At 46.2% G+C, this 17,675-nt stretch overlaps 2 long non-coding RNA genes across 4 annotated transcripts in view; one reads left to right on the top strand and one right to left on the bottom strand.

The window, feature by feature from the left end:
* Window positions 1-17,675, top strand: part of LOC309614097 — a 150,795-nt gene that overhangs the window by 83,355 nt on the left and 49,765 nt on the right. The gene's annotated exons all lie outside the window — the stretch shown is intronic.
* Window positions 1-17,675, bottom strand: part of LOC309614090 — a 41,506-nt gene that overhangs the window by 4,534 nt on the left and 19,297 nt on the right. For all 3 annotated transcript variants that reach the window (XR_014236006.1, XR_014236007.1, XR_014236008.1), the window contains 2 exons: window positions 2,840-2,974; window positions 1,708-1,942 (listed from right to left, as the gene is read on the bottom strand). This is a non-coding gene — a long non-coding RNA (uncharacterized lncRNA). The remainder of the gene's footprint in view (window positions 1-1,707; window positions 1,943-2,839; window positions 2,975-17,675) is intronic.

Raw genomic sequence — 17,675 nt, 5'->3', positions numbered from 1 at the left:
GTTTTGGAAGCCACACTGCCAAGACCTTGCTAATGGATTGGATGTGTGAAGGAAAGAGGATAAGTAACCATGGGGCTGGTGTCGCTGATTATTGAAATGAGGAAGGCTAGAGCAGCTCTAGATTTGGGTTAGGAAGTAGAGTTCTGTTGGGGATGCCAATTTGAGATGCCAATTAAGCATCCAAGGAATTATTGGGTATACAAGCCTAGAGCTCAGGGAAAAGTTGGGCTGCAGAGGAAAAGTCCAAGCCACAAGTACAGATCTGATTTAAAAGCCAAATGAAAATACTGCTCAGCAAGAGAAAGCAGCAGACTATTGATCAAGCAAGCTGGGTCTCAAATGCATCATTCTGAGTGCAAGAAATCAGACCCCCGGGACATCCCTGGTGGTCCAGTGGCTAAGACTCCGCGCTCCCAATGCAGGGAGCCCAGGTTCAATCCGTGGTCAGGGAACTAGATCCCACATGCCACAACTAAGAGTTTGCATGCCACAACTAAAAGATCCCGCATGTGGCAACGAAGATCCCTTATGCCACAAGTAAGACTTGGCGCAGCCAAATAATAAATATTAAAAAAAAGAAAAGAAAAGAAGTCAGAGCCCCAAAGCTACATGTGGTATGACTTCCTCTATAGGATATTCTGGAAAAGGCAACACTCTAGGGACACATGCTGTAGTTGCCAGGGGCTAGGGATGGGGTAGGGGGTTTGAATACAAAGGGGCATAGAGGAGTCTTGGGGTGATGGCGATGTTCTGTATCTTGACTGTGGTAGGGGTTACATCACCATATACATTTGCCAAAACTTGCAGAGCCATAACATTAAAAAGGGTGAGTTTTAAAATACGGAAATTATACCTTAACTTTTTTTTAAATGAAAGAGAAAAAGCCAAATATTTGCTTGAGCTCATTTCAAAAAGGGAGTGTAGGCAGCAGAGAGGTGCAGGGGAAGACTTCACTCAGGGTCCCTCCGCCATTCTGGTCAGAAAGAGGAAAAGGGACCAAGAACAGGAGAGATGGATGTCAAAGGTGAGGGAAAGGGATTCAGGCAACATTGACTGCAGACCTACTATGTGCTAAGGGCGCTGCCACACTCCTTGTCTCATGTAGCTGGCTCAGTGAGCCGGGAGGCAGGTTAAATGAACTGTCCTTGTTTCACAGATGAGAGGAAGTGACTTGCCCTGGGTCCGCACAGACCATCACAGTGGTGTGCCCTGCACTCTATTTGTTTGTTGAATGAATGAATGAACAAATGAATGAACGAATGAATGAATGTCACTGTGCTCCAGGTGCTGAGGTGTCGCCAGCAGGTTCAAACTGAGGATATGAGAACATGGTCTTCTTTGAGAAGTCAGGGCCATAAAACCTGTTCGGTTTCCTGACTTGTGCAATGCCGGCCCCTCCCCCTGTGGCTCTGAAATTGCTCCCCGGCCTTGAGAAGGGCTCCCCGGGCTTATCTCAGGGGGAGAGTGAAACTGTAAAAACCTTTATGGCTTTGAGATCATGTCTGGCAGTGGCAGCGATTGTCGCCATAAACATGAGCAGCCCTGCGAGGGAGGGCGATGCCCGGGGCCAGGAGAGTCAGGGGACAGTTGAGCACTGCCCAGGGGCGGCCCCTGCAGAGCCCATCGCACACTTCCCACACTTCACCCCTGCATAAACCCTAAGAGGCAGCAGTGGCTGTGATATTTTTTTAAAATTTTTCAACTCACCTTTTTTTCCCATTACATCTCTGACGTTAGGATGTGTCTTTAAACCAATCGCAGCCGACAATCTCTGTTGGTTAAATCGGGTGGTGGTCAGACCTCGTTGGTTCTGGTCATTATTTCCAGGGGCCTAACTGGTCAACTGCACCCCCTGTGTATTTCCTCACAAATGATTGATTTAAGGACCATCTGTGGGAGGGACGCGAGTCCTGGTTGCTTCCTGAAAACCTTCCGTTGACACCTGATAAGAGCAAGAGAGCGCCAGGGTCAAACCTGCAGAATCAGAGTAAGCAGGTTGGAAGAAAGTCCTGGAGACTGTAATGGAACATTCTTTCAAGAAATGGTGGGTGACCAAATATTTTAACAGTAATGGAGGACAATACTGCGTGAAAAAATATGGACAAGGAAGGTTCTGCGTGGAAAAGTTATCTAGATGATCTGGATGCTGACTGGGAAGAAGTTTTAGGAGTTCCTTAACTAATTTATTTCACTTATATTTTCCTTCATATCTATGTGCAAGGGTATTGTATGATTTTAAACACAAGGTCTAAATATGTCTCAGAGCTCTTTAATAAAAGTAAAATAAAAATTCTAAGTGACAAGAAAGCATTATGTCATAACTTAATTGTCAGTGTGTTTTCTTTCTTAATGGTACACAAATTGTTAGTGCCTCTTACAATTGAAACATCTTAGGTTGGATTCTACCCATTTCATAGATGAGAAAACTAAGGACACAAGAGGGCACGGGGCTAATAAATGGTAGGGCCGAGGTTCTCTCTGATAACAGATCCTGTTGTCTTTCTAATACCCAAAGCTGACTTGTACACAGACACTGATTTCCCATCTCCCTCAAAGATCTTGCCCCCAGGCAAAGTCTGCCATCCCGAGGGTCTCTGGGAGGCAGCAAGCTTCCCTGTTGTTCAAAATTTAAGCAGGAGAGGGCTTGCAGCAAGCCTTTTGTCCAATGGACCTATGGCCCCTATTACCCCTCACCAAGTCAGCAACCCCAGCCTGGCCAAGCCCACCCCAGTCTGGACCATCACACATCCTTTGGGCTCTTCCTAAGACTGTGGTGCATGTGTCCAACACAACCCCACCCTTAATCACCTGTCTTGGCCTGAGCAGACCGGACTCTCACCTTATTTTACAGATGAGGAAACCGAGGCCCAAAGAGGTTGCCTGGTTCTCTCACGGTCACAGGTGAGTCAGTGTCAGAGAAGAGTCTGGAATCCAGGGCTCAAAATCCAATGCCCTTTCCAACTTCACAGATTTCCTAGATCCAGAAGAGACAGGCTGGGATGAGAGTGCAGGGACTCCAAGTGGGTCAAAAGAAAGGACTTTCTGGCCAGAGGGATTGCTGAGTCCTGAACATGTAGTCAGGCAGTAACGCCAAAGTCTTTACCTGGGTCTTCTAAGACCAACAAGTCCTGGGACAGCTGTGCTTACAGGGGCAGCGGAGGCGCTGTCTTATTCAGAGGATGGAGCCAAACTACACTTGTCATCTTTCCCATCCACGTCGGATCCTACCTCTCTCTCTTAAAACCCTCTAATGGCTTCCCATCATTTCTAGAACAAAATTCAATCCCCTCACCAGGGCCCCAAGAGCCTATATAAAGTGACTCCTGACCACTTCTCCGAGGTCCTCTCCTACCACTCTGCCCGTTGTTCACTCCATTCCAGCCCCTTTGGCCTCCCCTCTGTTCCTCAACACACCAAAGCTGTTCTCATTTTACAGCTTCACAGCCTTCACCCTGATGTTCCCTTTTTCTGGAACATTCTTCTCCTGGCTCTTCTCATGGCCACTTCCTTTTAACCATTCAGATCTCTGCTCAAATGTTGCCTCTTATTAGAGTGGCCTTCCCTGACCAACTTAGCTAAACAAATGAGGCTTTGCAGGCTATACAGTTTCTGTTGCAACTGCTTAAATCTGCCATTATAGCGCGAAGGCAGCCGCAAACAGTATGTAAGTGAATGGCATGGCTGAGTTCCAATAAAACTTTATTTATAAAAGCAGGCAGGAGGCCAGATTTGGGCAATGACCATAGTTTGCTGACCCTTGCTCTAAATTATTATCTTGTTTGATTTTCCTCATTGTGCTTACAACTATCTGAAACTATTTTTTTTAATATCGATTTATTGTCTTCCCCTACCCTTCCCCCCCAGACTGTCAACTCTAGCCTGCTATCAGTCTTTTTTTTTTTTTTTTTTTAATTTATTTTTTTGGCTGTGTTGGGTCTTCGTTTCTGTGCGAGGGCTTTCTCTAGTTGCGGCAAGCGGGGGCCACTCTTCATCGCGGTGCGCGGGCCTTTCACTATCGCGGCCTCTCTTGTTGAGGAGCACAGGCTCCAGACGCGCAGGCTCAGTAGTTGTGGCTCACGGGCCTAGTTACTCCGCGGCATGTGGGATCTTCCTAGACCAGGGCTCAAACCCGTGTCCCCTGCATTGGCAGGCAGATTCTCAACCACTGCACCATCAGGGAAGCCCTGCTATCAGTCTTGTTCCACACTGTTGTAGTAGCCAGGCTCCAAGAAGGCCCCCAGTGAGCCCTACTTCCTGGTATTCACACCATTGTGTCATCCTCTCCCAAACTGAATAAGACTGTCCTGTGTGATCACTAGAATATTGTGGAAATTTAAACGTGTGACTTTCAAGGCTAGGTTATAAAAGACTTTGTGGTTTTCATTTTGCCGTGTTGGATCATTTGCTCTGAGGAAGCCAGCAGCCATGTTGTAAGGACACTGAAGGAGCCTTGTGGTGGGGTCCACATGGAGAGGAGCTGAGGCCTCCTGTCAACCGCTAGCCATGTGAATGAGCCATCTTGGAAGTGAACCTTCCAGCCACAGTCAAGTCCTGGCTGACACTTTAACTGCAACCTCATGGGAGACCCTAAGCCAGACCAACCAGCTAAGCCACTCCTGAAGTCCTATCACACAAAAACTGTGACATAAGAAATGTTTGCTGTTTCAAATTAGGATAATTTGTTATGCAGCCATAGATAAAATACAGTTGCCCAGCACAATGTTTGGCACATAGTACATGCTCAATAAATATTGGTTAATAAATACATTAGGTGCTCAATAAATATTATAGAAGGACACTATAGAAATAAATATTTGAAAGGTATAAATGTAATACTACATAAATATATGTAAAAATATAAACTGAATAACATAGAAGGGCACAACTGAGACTTTCTTAATCCACTAACAGTCCTTGGACAATGTACCTATGCAAGAATTCTTCGAATCTTGAGATCCTAAGCTTCCAGAATTCTCAGTTTCTGTGTTTCTAATACTCTCTAAGTTGATGATTATATGACTCTGAGATTTTAGGTTTCTGTTTTGCCAAGTCCATGATTCTATGATTTTGTGCTTCTGACGTATTGTGATTCATTTATCAATACATATCTTTGTTCAGAAACTCTTCTCTGCCAGGCACAATGTCAGGAGCTAGGGGCTCAGTAGAGAAAAGACGAGCCCTGTTTCTGCCCTCCTGTGGCTCATGAGCTGAGGGGGACACAGGCACGCACATGGGCATATATGACCCACAGTGAGTGTCATGAAGGTAGGCACAGGCACTGTGGGTGGGAGGTCGGGGTGGGGAAGGAGGCACCAACCCAGCCTCCTGGGGACAGGTGTGAGCAGAAATGGCTTCCCAGAGGAGCCAGGAAGAGAGAGAGAGAGTATTCCAACCAGAGGAAGGGGGCACTGGTGTACACTGTGTTCCAAGTGAGGGAAACAACAAGTGCAAAGGTCCAGGGGTTAGGGAGAGAGAGACTACGCGGCATATCCAGTAAATTAAATCGAGGTTCGTCTGAGTTGGTGTAGAGTTAGGGGCCGGGGGGGTGCTGGAGAGAGGTAAAGTGGCAAGAGACTATGGCCAGATGACAGAGGACCTAGTAAACCATGTCAAGGAGTTTGAATTTTATCCTGAGGGTAAAGGGGAGCCAATGAAGCGTTTTAAGAGGAAGAGTGACACAGTCTGCTTAGAGAAAAATGCCTCTGGCTGCTGCTTGCAGGTTTGGAAAGAGGAGAGACCAAGGAGGAGGCTGGAACAAGACCCCAGGTGAGAGAAGAAGAGGCCTGAATGCATGGGAGATGGGCCCGAGAGAGGCATTTCATCTGCGGTGTGGTGAACAGGTGGGGCGTGTGGATTATACTGGTAACCTGTGAATACAGGACTCCTGGACTTCATGATTCTAAGATTCTCCGATTCTGTGTTCAAAACTCCATAATTCTTCAACACAAAATGCCTGTTGATATCAGTATATGTTTACAGTTCCCAACCTCACACTGCCCTGCATCTCTCCTTTCTGAGCCTCAGTTTTCCTTGTTTGCAAAGTGGATATCATCAATACCTTCCTTGCAGAGTAGCCAGGAGGTGAGAGCTGCTGTGTGGTCAGCACCTAAAGCAAGGCGGGTGGTCCATCCATGGTAGGCATCTTTGCCCTAAGTGCTGGACATTCAGACATTGTCAGGAAAGAACTGAGTCTTAAGATGACAAGAGAGATCAGAATGGAAGAGCAGAGGTAAGGAATAGCCCTGTTCTCATCTGCTCCTGGTGACCTGGGTTGCTCTGGTTTCTGGGCTTCTAGCTGGGCATCTGGTGCCAGATTTGCTTGTTTGCTTCCAGGTACCAGCAGGTTTACCAGCTGGCCATCGGGCTCCCTTTATCTGTAGCTTGATGGCCCTCTCAGCTCTTCCTTCGGGTCTTAAGCTCCCCCAAGGGCTGCAGACACCAGCTGGGGGTAGCCAGGCAGGGTCTGGTATTCCTTGGGCAGGTCTGAGCCACGGCAAATACCACCCAGTTGGTTGGAGCCGACTAGCTCCCAAGCCAGTCCACTCTCAAGGTCAGAGTATAGGCATTCTCTTCTTAGACAATGATTCTGTTGCCTCAGACCAGAGCACGTCTTTGGAGACAGAAACCTCACTCATCTCCCCCAAATGACAATACGTGGGCCCAAGAGGGACCCAAGGCTTATGTGTGCTCCTTTTTTACAATTTGCTTCTTGCCAGTGGTTCAGCTTTAATTCCATTTAATCCACAAAACATCAGTTGAACAACACAACTGTGGGCAAACCCCACAGAATGGGCAGGCCTCTTAGAGACTCACTCCTTTCTTGGAGGAGGAAATGGGAAGCTGAGAGAGATGTGCCTAAAACTACCCGGTGTTAAGTGAAGGGTTGGGCTTAGAGTTCAAGGCCAGAGCTCTCCACCCGTTTCTCTGCACACAGTAGGGGTTCCACGACTTCAGTGAAATTAAGTCAAATTAGGAGTTTAAGTGACACACATCGTATACATTACCTGCTAGCATTTGCACTGGCTATTTCTCGAAGTGAGAGGAGACTGGAGAGAAAGGTGGCCTCTGGGAGGTGAGTTGGGCAGCTGGGGTCAGGGGTGGGAGGAAGACCTACTTTTAATTTTATGCCCTTTTGTACCTTTCGAATGTTTTAGAACAGAGTCAATCAATCAAACAAACAATCATGATTAAATAAACAATTAAGTGAGCCAGGCTCTTTTGTAACTCCATTCCTATGTACATGCTGTTCCCTCTGAATGAAATACCCTTTCCCGGTTTGCTCTACCTGGAAAACTCCTACGCAAGTTACAAGACTGAACTCAAATGTCCAGTGTCTGAGGCCTGTTGCTGCCTCCCTGTGATAGTTACTCTTCATTCGTCCACCACCTCCACACACCATCATCCGCCCTGCTCTGTGTCCCAGGAGGCACCCATGCCTACTGACTTCTCATTGGATTTGGCCAAAGAGAGGCATCAACCGGATATTCAAAGGCAGGATGAGGGAGAAGTGGGGGTGTTTATGCCATCCGCCTCCTGCCTGTTTTGCTTTATTCTTGGCAGGGGCTGCATTTCTCCATGGCCTCACTTCCAGGCTTCCAGCTATTTCCAGGAGCAGTTACACTGTTCCCTCTCTCACCCCTTTAGGTCTGGGGGTGACAACGGCTCCCCACATTTCTAGTCCCTGGGTGCCTCACTAGTCCTTGAAGATTCCCTTAGCCTGCCCACAGCTCTGTAAATACTCCATCCATTAAATTTGCTTCAGTTAAGCCGACGGTTCTCAACCTGGAGATCTTGCTTCTCAGGGGACATTTGGCAATGTCTGAAGACATTTTTAGTTGTCATGACTGGTACGGGAGTGCTACTGGCACCTAGTGGGTGGAGGCCAGGGATGCTTCTCAACATCCTACAATGCACAAGGCACCTCCCCCCTCCAACAGAGAATTATTCAGCCCCAAATGTTAATGGTGCTGAAATGGAGAAACCCTGATTTTTTTTTTTTTTCTTTTTTTGGCCGCGCCGCACAGCTTGCGGGATCTTAGGACCAGGGATGGAACCCGTGCCCCCCAGCAGTGGAAGCACGGAGTCCTAATCACTGGACCGCCAGGGAAGTCCTAGAGAAACCCTTATTTAAACATTTGAGATGGCTACTGCTCCCTGCCTGGACGCTGGCAGTTCATGGCTGGGGGTTCTGGACACCTGCTGCCCTCTCTGTACCGTGGTGTGATCTACTCCCTTACATGCTTGCTGTTGGCTTCCTCTTAACGGCAAAATGATGGAAAGGCCCAGACTTTGCACTCAGCTCAACCACAGTACAGTAGGGAGAGACCCTGGTGAGCTGGGTGCCCCACCAGACTTGAGTCTTTGAGGGCAGGGTCTCTGTGTCATTCACCACATAGCCCCAGGAGGAGGAGGTCAGCAGACATTTGCTGACTGAGCCAAGAAATCCTTCAACAATGTTTTAAAACAGGCTGCAGACAACACGGGACTAGACTCGGTGGCTAAACAGGACCCAGAGAACCTGGGTGACTTTCCCTGTGACATAAATTCCAAGGAAACCACCGTTAGGCAAATATATACAGAATGAATGAATAATGAATGAGTGATAGTCCTGGGATAGGAGTGGGTGGGCAGGATAGAAGGCAAGAAGGAAAGAAGGCAAGAAGAAGGTGTCTCATCTTTCAAATGGGTATCATAGTAGAACCCACCTCCTAAGATTTTTTTTTTTTTAATAAATTTATTTATTTATTTATTTTTGGCTGTGTTGGGCCTTCGTGCGGTGCACAGGCTTCTCATTGCGGTGGCTTCTCTTGTTGCACGGGCTCTAGGCACGTGGGCTTCAGTAGTTGCAGCACATGGGCTCAGTCGTTGTGGCTTGTGGGCTCTAGAGCACAGGCTCAGGAGTTGTGACGCACGGACTCAGTTGCTCGGTGGCATGTGGGATCTTCCCGGACCAGGGCTCGAACCGGTGTCCCCTGCGTTGGGAGGGGGATTCTTAACCACTGCGCCACCAGGGAATTCCCACCCACCTCCTAAGATTACTGTGAGAATAAAATTAGTGGAAAGCACAGTGTGTTACCTAGTACCTGGTTAGCACAAAGGAAACAGTATCCATCTGCTACCTGGAGGAAGTGATGGAGGAGAAGCATAAAAGTGGGGGCTGGGGAACATCTCTGCCACAAACAGGGACTGCTTTGCACCCCTGGGCCTCAGTTTCCCCATCTACAAAATGGGCAAAATGTAGGCAAGATTAGTGCTTTGCAGAAACTATATCATAAAGGATACTTTTAGGGGCTCCACAACATGTGATTCAAATACTACTTTCAAAATCAAATCTATAATTTAATAAAAGTAAGAGGCCCAGTGTGTTAAGTTACTGACAGTGACGGATCACTCTCAGGCAGACCGAGGGTGACCAGATCATCCCATTTTGCCCAGGACTTTTCCAGTTTTAGCAGTGAAAGTCCCATGTCCTAAAAACCCCCTCAGTTTTGGGCAAACTGAGATGGTTGGTCAGCCTAGCAGGTCAGATGATCAGCCTGCCCACAAAATTTAAAAAACAATAAATAGCTAACATTATGTTGAATATATAGTAATAATGATAATAACTTTTTGGGGGGAGGGCCATGCTGCGTGGCATGCGGGATCTTAGCTCCCAGACCAGGGATCGAACCCATGCCCCCTGCAATGGAAACACAGAGTCTTAACCACTGGACTGCCAGGGAAGTCCCAATAATAAATTTTTTGAGCATTCAAATACGCATTCAAAAATTTAACCCAGTGGAGACAACTTATATTCTAACTTGAGCTGCCAGATCTATCTGTTGTGGTGTAGACCACAGAATAAAGCATTTTGGGGCCACCTCTGCTGAATTAAAGCTGGAGTGGAAGATGCAAACGTTTATAGGGCCAAACAACTAGGTCCTACTGTATAGCACAGGGAACTATATTCAGTATCTTGTGATAAAACATAATGGAAAAGAATATGAAAAAGAATATATATACATATATATGCATATATATATATCTGAATCACTTTGCTGTATAGTAGAAATTAACACAACATTGTAAATCAACTATACTTCAACAAAATAAATTTAAAAAACAAATAAAGGCCATGTGTAACTAGTAAAAAAAAAACGTTAACAGGGCCAAGTGGGCAATATTGGTGAGTGAGGTTGGCCTGTGCAACAGGGGGTGGTGGCAACAATGGCAAAATGGGAATGGAACGCATTGCTGAGAAGGCGCAGCCAGCACTCAGCTCCGGGCACTTGAGACCAGGGGCCCAGCAATGGCAGGTCTTCCAAGAGAAGCCAGACGTTGCTCTTTAACAGCAACCAATTCAGTGAAAACAAAACAAAACAAATACTACGTGTGTGAAACAAAACCTATCTGTGAGTCAAACCCAGTCCCTGCCCGCTACCCACCCCCAGTGAGCTGCTTTTAAAAAAATCACTATTTAAAATTGTGATAGGGGCTTCCCTGGCGGTGCAGTGGTTAAGAATCCGCCTGCCAATGCAGGGGACACGGGTTCGAGCCCTGGTCCAGGAAGATCCCACATGCCGTGGAGCAACGAAGCCAGTGCACCACAACTACTGAGCCTGCGCTCTAGAGCCCGCAAGCCACAACTACTGAGACCGCGAACCACAACTACTGAAGCCCACGCGCCTAGAGCCCGTGCTCCGCAACAAGAGAAGCCACCGCAATGAGAAGCCCTCACACTGCAACGAAGAGTAGCCCCCGCTCGCCGCAACCAGAGAAAGCCCACACGCAGAAACAAAGACCCAACACAGCCAAAAAAATATAAATAAATAAATAAATAAATAAATAAATTTAAAATTGTGATATATTCATACAATGGAACGCTATACAGCAATGAGAATGAATGAACTCTACCTATAAAAAATATGGATGAATCTCACAAAAGTAAGCCAGACACAAACGAATACAGCCTATATTCCATGTCTATAAAGTTCAACCACAGACCAAAATAATCTAGGGTGTTAGGAGGCAAGATCATGGTTACTCTTGAGAGGGATGTGAGCGGAAGAGGCACAAGGAGGGCTTCTGGGGACTGGCGGGGGTCCCTGTCTTCATCTGGGCGCCAGAGACATGGTGGTGTGCTCTTTGTGATGATTACTGAGCTGTCCACTTAGGCTTGGTGCATTTTTTAAAATGTATGTTGTATATTTTTAATTATATAAAAATTTTGAAACATACATACACACAGAGTTTTACTCTTTGGAAATATTTCTCTGGATGAAGCAGGACTGTGTTTGGATACCAACGAAATCAAATGTTGGAATAATTGGCTCCGGAGGCTGGTTTCCCTGCAAGAAGCATCTGATGGCTCTTTGTTGGATAAATGAAAAGAACACATTTGTCAGGAATGCCCTGATTTAAAATTGTGTCATTTAATAAAACAGCCTCGTTTTTCTCATTGGTCATTTTGTATGCTAATATCTGTGTTGAGAATCCTGTCTGTTTTGTTCATTTCTTTTACCCAAGTTCTTGGGTGCTTGAAATTATAAAATAACTTTCTATACCTTTTATATCAGGCTTTCATGGGAAAAGGGTTTCACGGCTAAGAAAATACGAGAACCTTAAGGTTGAGGTTCTAAAATTCTGCCTATCAGAAGTCTCCAAAGGGCAGGATGGCTATGGGGGTGATTCACGGGCAGGGATGGTGGGAGGGGAGTGCCCATGCAAGGAGTGAGGGGTGGGGGAGGTGAGGCTGCAGCCATTTCTCAAAGGGCGTGTTTCCGTTTACAAAGGGCCTTTTTATCCGTTAGTCATCTCTTCAGCAAACACGTCCCAAGCGCCCACTCCGTGCCAGGTTACAAGGGTGCAAATTAATCCAATAATCACAAAGACCGGATTACTAACGGTGGCAAAGTATCATCAGAGCCTATGGCTGGGACCCTCGCTGGTCTTCGCCCACCTCCCAAACAACCCAAATCGACGCCGCTCCTCCAACCTGGTACTGATCTTTTCCATCCCAACTCCATAGTCGCCACCTCACTGAACTCCCTGCCCCTCTCAGGGCTCTAAATCAATTCTCCCCAGAGTGTTTTTATAAAATACAAGTCAGAAGATGGCCACTCCTACCCTACCCCAACTCAAAAGTTATACCCGGGCCACAGAGAGTAACATCCGAATTCCACATTGATTGCCTCTGCTCTCCTCTCTCCAGTAACGCTGGTCCAGCTCAGGGCCTTTGCTCTTGCCCTTCCCTCTGCCTGGACTCCCCTTCTCTCATCTCTTCAATTGGCTGCTGATTCTTGCATTGCAGGTGTCACCACAAATGTCACCCAGTCTCAAGAAACTGCCGACACAAGGGCCTCTCTGGGGGAGGACTGCAAAACTGGGGATGGGAAGATGGCAGGGAGAAGCGCTTTTGGCTGGGTGACGTTGTGTACTGCTTGAATTTTGTACCATGTGCATATTCAAATAGATTATTAATTTAAACAGAAGTGTCTCCTTGGAGAGGCCTCTCTGGAAAGTGACCTTTCCCAGTTACTTCCTCTTATGGTGCTCTAATCCTCCTTTATGAAGTGTTTAATATAGTTTGTAATTGCCTTGGTTTTTGTTTTGGTTTGGTTTGATTCTCTTTTTAGTTTATTGTCTATCTCCCCTTCATGAAAGCAGGGACTTTGCCTGTCTTCTCTACCACTTAGCACAGTCCTGGCACATAGTAGGTGCTCAATAAATATTTATTGAATAAGTAAAGAAAAGAAGGGAGGGAGAGAAGGAAGGATGTCTGGGATGATAATGGAGAGTTACCCAGGCAAAGCTGGGGCTGGGAGGGTTGGGCTCAGTTCCAAGCAGAGGGAACGGTTGGCTGTTTGAGGACCTGAAGAAGGCCAGGCTGATAGGACTGGAGATATGAGAGCCAAGGTGTGAGGCAAGCAAGATAATGTCCATTTTACAGATGAGGACTCTGAGGCTCAGAGAGGACAAGGGACTTGCCCAAGTCAACCAGGAAGCCAGGGTCTCAATTTAAAATCTTGGTCCCAACTCAAGATCAAATAGAATCTCACAGTGTTTGAGCACTTAACTGTACTAACTTATGAGTTGGGTATTTTTATTATTTCCTCATTTGACTGATGAAGAAACTGAGGCACAGGGAAGTTGAGTGACTTGCCCTGGTCACACAGCCAAGAAGTAGATGAGCCTGAAGCCTTTCCCTGGCTCCCGATGGCTCCCAGTTTCCACCTCCCAATTCTCCCAAACTTCTGGCCTCACACAAAGCCCCAGCTCAGCACCTGACGGGGTGAGTTCAAACCCTGACCCACTCTAGAGTTTTGGGCAAAGCCAGGAAATTCCCTGACACCCTCTGGGGGCTGTGTTTCCCCCAACTCCAAACCGAAAGAGAGCAAAACTAGCCCTGCTTGCAAGTCTGCTGTGAGAAAAAAGTGATAAAAAATAATTATAGGACTCGTAAGTGATAAAAATAATTGTAGGGCTCCTGGCAAACAGCCTGAGCTGTAGAGATACTGTCTAATGATAGCAGGAATTTATGGCTCTGTGGGCCCAGCCTTTTGGAGGCTGGGGTGATAGGAGTTGGGGTCATGAGTGGGGTCACGGGCAGAAAACTCCCAACAACCCCTTCCTGGGGTGAGGCTTGAGCCCTTCCCCTACCAGCCTGGGCAGTGATTTCTGGGGTTCTTGGACGGCCACGCCCCCCAGCCCATGGGCCCCCATTAGTCATCCATCTGGCTGTGGCTTGTGTCTCTTGCCACTTGCGTTTTAAAAAACCTATAAACTATTAGCACTTTATAGTGCGTGATTCATTCACTAATTCTCAGGGCCCTGGGGGAAGGCAGGGAGCGGATTTTGGAGGTGGAACGAGACCCAGAGGGCACAGTGACTGGCTCCTTCTGTAGCAGGGGACGTTTACTGAGGCCTACTCTGTGCTACAAGCCTTGTCGGAGGAACGTGGTGACTAGACATCGTGACTTGCCCAGGGTCACAGAGTGCCCTGGAGTGGGGGGACATCAGGGCTGGGCTGTGAGTCCCCAACTCCAAGGACTGCAGTCTCCCCATCACAAAAAAGACTGGGAGTGGCTTGTCCCTACAAGCATTCACAGCTAATTCTTAAAGACATCAAAAGCCCACTTTAGAACCCTAGTGTATTGTTTTGTTTTATAAAAAACAAAATCTACATAGCATAAAAGCTCAAATAATGCAGAGAAGCATAAAGAAGAAAGTTCAAAACACTGAAGTTTTACTACCCAGAGAAAAAAACCACCAATAGCGGAGTTAGCAGAGCTAAGAGTTCAAGAGCACAGCCTCCGAGGCCGAAGTGTCGTGGTCTGGGTGGCAGCTCCAAGCTACCCAGGCAGCCTTGAGAGTGTTAACTCTCCCCTGCCTCAGTTTCTCCACCTGCACAACTGTCTAAAGCAGCACCTGCCACACAGTGCTGTTAGGAGCACTAAAGGAAGAAACTACTTCCAGAGCACCTAGGACAGAACCCATACAGAATAAGTGCTGCTACCTAAGTGATTGTTCAGTGAATCCTCCGTACGTAGGAGTTACACCGGCTTGTGGTTTTCAAACCGGATTTTTAAATATACTCAATAAGATATTCTAAGCATCTTTCCATGTGTTTAAGCTCATTTATGTAAGGAAGGTTTTTTGTTTTTTGTTTTTGTTTTTTTTACAGTAATCAGAACTTTATTTATTTGTTGGCTGCACCACGTGGCATGTGGATCTTAGTTCCCCGACTGGGGGTCGAACCCGTGCCCTCTGCAGTGGAAGCACAGAGTCCTAACCACTGGACTGCCAGGGAATTCCCTGTAAGGAAAGTTTTTGATTTAAGGGTTGAGCAGCTTACACATTCAAAAGCCCCCTCCTGACGCTAGATCTCCACTAGCGTCTGTTTGTTCTCTGCCTGTATCTGCCCCAAGAGCTTTCTGTAGATCCCCAAGGCAATCCTGTGTAGAGGTGTGGAAACTAGGGCTCACAGACAGCAAATAACTTGCCTGGAGTCACAAAGCTGGGACTTGAACCTGTAACATCTGCACTCCAGAGCAGAGCTCAAGACATAAAAACAAGCATTGAGAACCGAGGAGGGTTTTGGAGTCAGGTGGACATGATGTTGAATTCCTGTTCTGCCAGTACTAGCTGTGTCACCTCAAGCAAGTCCCTTAACCTCTCCAAGCATCAGTTTTCTCATCTGTAAAATGGGGCTGCTGAGCCCATCACACACTGTTGCCATAGAGATTGCTACTATCTGGCTAATAGCTGTTGTTTCTGGAACAGTAATGCCTGTGGGGCTCCATGCTAAGTGCCTTTCAGACATTATTTCAAGTAACTAGTGAGAAGCCCAGGTAAAGTGCATAGCAGGGAAACAGCAACATGAGCACCCAGAGAATGTATATTTTATAATGGCAGGGGCTTTGGCTGTTTTGCTCATTGTGTCACTTCAAGGCCTTAAACAGTGCCCGGTGCATAGCAGGTGCTCAAAAAAAAAAAAAAAAATGTTGAGTGAATGACTTTAATTTAGCCAATATTGATGACAAAAGGGCTCCATGACTTACCAGATATGTGACTTTCAGCAAGTCTCTTAATGCCTCTGAACTTTAATTTTGTCCTAGGTCTAATGGGTACCATGACACTGGCAACATTCATCAGGTGCTAACTCTGTACCGAGCCCTACTCTAAGAGACATATATGTAATATCTCCTTTAAACCTTACAACAACCTTCAAGGTACTATTATTAGCCCACATTAAAGTCAAACCAGCTGAAGCACAGGGAGATTAAGTCACTTGGCTAAGGTCTCACAAGTAGGAAGAGGTGGAGCTAGGATTCAAATCCCTTAGGCACCTGATGCCAGAGTGCACTGCTTAACACTATCTAGGCTGCCTTTCTAAAAGGAACCCTCCCTTCCCCTCAACAGTACAAAGAAAAAATATATTGCGATATAGTCATGGAATGGAATACTACACAGCAACGAAAAAGAGTAAGTTACCAATAACCAAAACAACGTGGGTGAATCTCACAACTATGTTAAAAGGAACCAGGCACAAAAGACTACTAGAGTAGGTTGATAAAATATAGGATGTTCAGTTAAATTTGAATCTCAGATAAAGAATTTTTTTTTTAGCATAAATATGTCCCATGGGAAATTCAAATTTAACTGACGTCCTGGATTTTTATGTGTTAGACCTGGCAACGCAAAACATTGCATATGTATGATATGATTTACACGAAGTTCAAAAACAAGCAAAATGAATAAATGGTGATAGAAGTCAGGATAGCGGTTGCCTTGGGTGAGAGTAGGGGTGAATGGAAAGGGTGTTAGAAAAGTTTTATATCTTGATGTGTGTGGGGGTTACCTGTGTGTGTACGCTTTCAACAATTTTTCAGGCTGTACACTTAGTGTTTGTACAGTTTATAAAAGTTGTGAATTGTGACTCCATAAAAATATTTTTTAAATTCTAAAGAGCAATACACCTTATCTTTAAAATCTTTGGTAATAGTATCTAACTGATGGGGTGCTTGTAAGGATTAAATGAGATAAAGTTTGTGAGTCTCTTAGCACATTTTAAGAGCTCGTAGTAAGAACTCAGTAAACAGAAGCTACTGTTAAATGTAACAGCTGCATTATTATCACCCCCTTCTGTAATTTTCTCTATTGTAGATTGGTTGGAGCGCCCTCAAGTGCCTACATGTTGTCGTAGCACCTCAGTTCCTGCAAAGAACATCCTTTATCCAAGCTTGGAGTCTCAATTCCAAAGGGCAATGCTTTTCTTTTCTTTTGCTCCAGGACCACATAAGAAAGTACCAGAATCCACAGGAGACCAATGTGTCCCAAGTCCAACTCCAGCTCTGCCCACGATAGCCCTCTGAACTGCATCAGAAGGAAGGCAGAAGGGAATGCACAGGCTTGTCTCTCTGACTCATTGTCAAAGCGCGATGACAAACATCATCTTGTTTTACAGGAACTCACGTGATAATATTTGAAAGTAGCATTGGACAAGCTACAGAAATGTTTTCACATTAATAATCACAGCTAGCTAGGAGCAAGACGGAGGGGATATGGGGATATGTGTATACATATACCTGATTCACTTTGTTATACAGCAGAAACTAACACAACTTTTTTTTTTGCTTTGGGTCTTTGTTGCTGCGCACGGGCTTTCTCTAGTTACAAGCGGGGGCTACTCTTTGTTGCTGTGCGTGGGCTTCTCATCACGGTGGCTTCTCTTGTTGTGGAGCACGGGCTGAGGCGCATTGGCTCAGTAGTTGTGGCTCGCGGGCTCTAGAGCGCAGGCTCAGGAGTTGTGGCACATGGGCTTAGTCGCTCTGCGGCGTGTGGGATCTTCCTAGACCAGGGCTCGAACCAGTGTCCCCTGCATTGGCAGGAGGATTCTTAACCACTGCGCCACCAGGAAAGCCCAGAAACTAACACAACATTGTAAAGCAATTATACTCCGATAAAGATGTTAAAAAATAATAATAATAATCACAGCTAGCTTTCAGTGGGCTCTTCACGTGTGCAGGCACTGTGCTAAGAGATATATGTCCATTTTTTCCCTTTAATCCTTAAAATGACCTGTGAGGCATATATTGTTGTATAGCCTGCTTTTTGCCTCTCAAGAGTATGCTTTGGGCATCTTTCCATGTCAATAAATATAGCTGGGGCGGTAAGTACTTGATTCAAAGCCTGAG

This window comes from Balaenoptera borealis, assembly GCF_965194805.1.
Source record: "Balaenoptera borealis genome assembly, chromosome: 16".
Lineage (NCBI taxonomy): Eukaryota > Metazoa > Chordata > Mammalia > Artiodactyla > Balaenopteridae > Balaenoptera > Balaenoptera borealis.
Note: the sequence above shows the minus strand (reverse complement) of the source record. Positions and strands in the feature narration are given on the sequence as shown.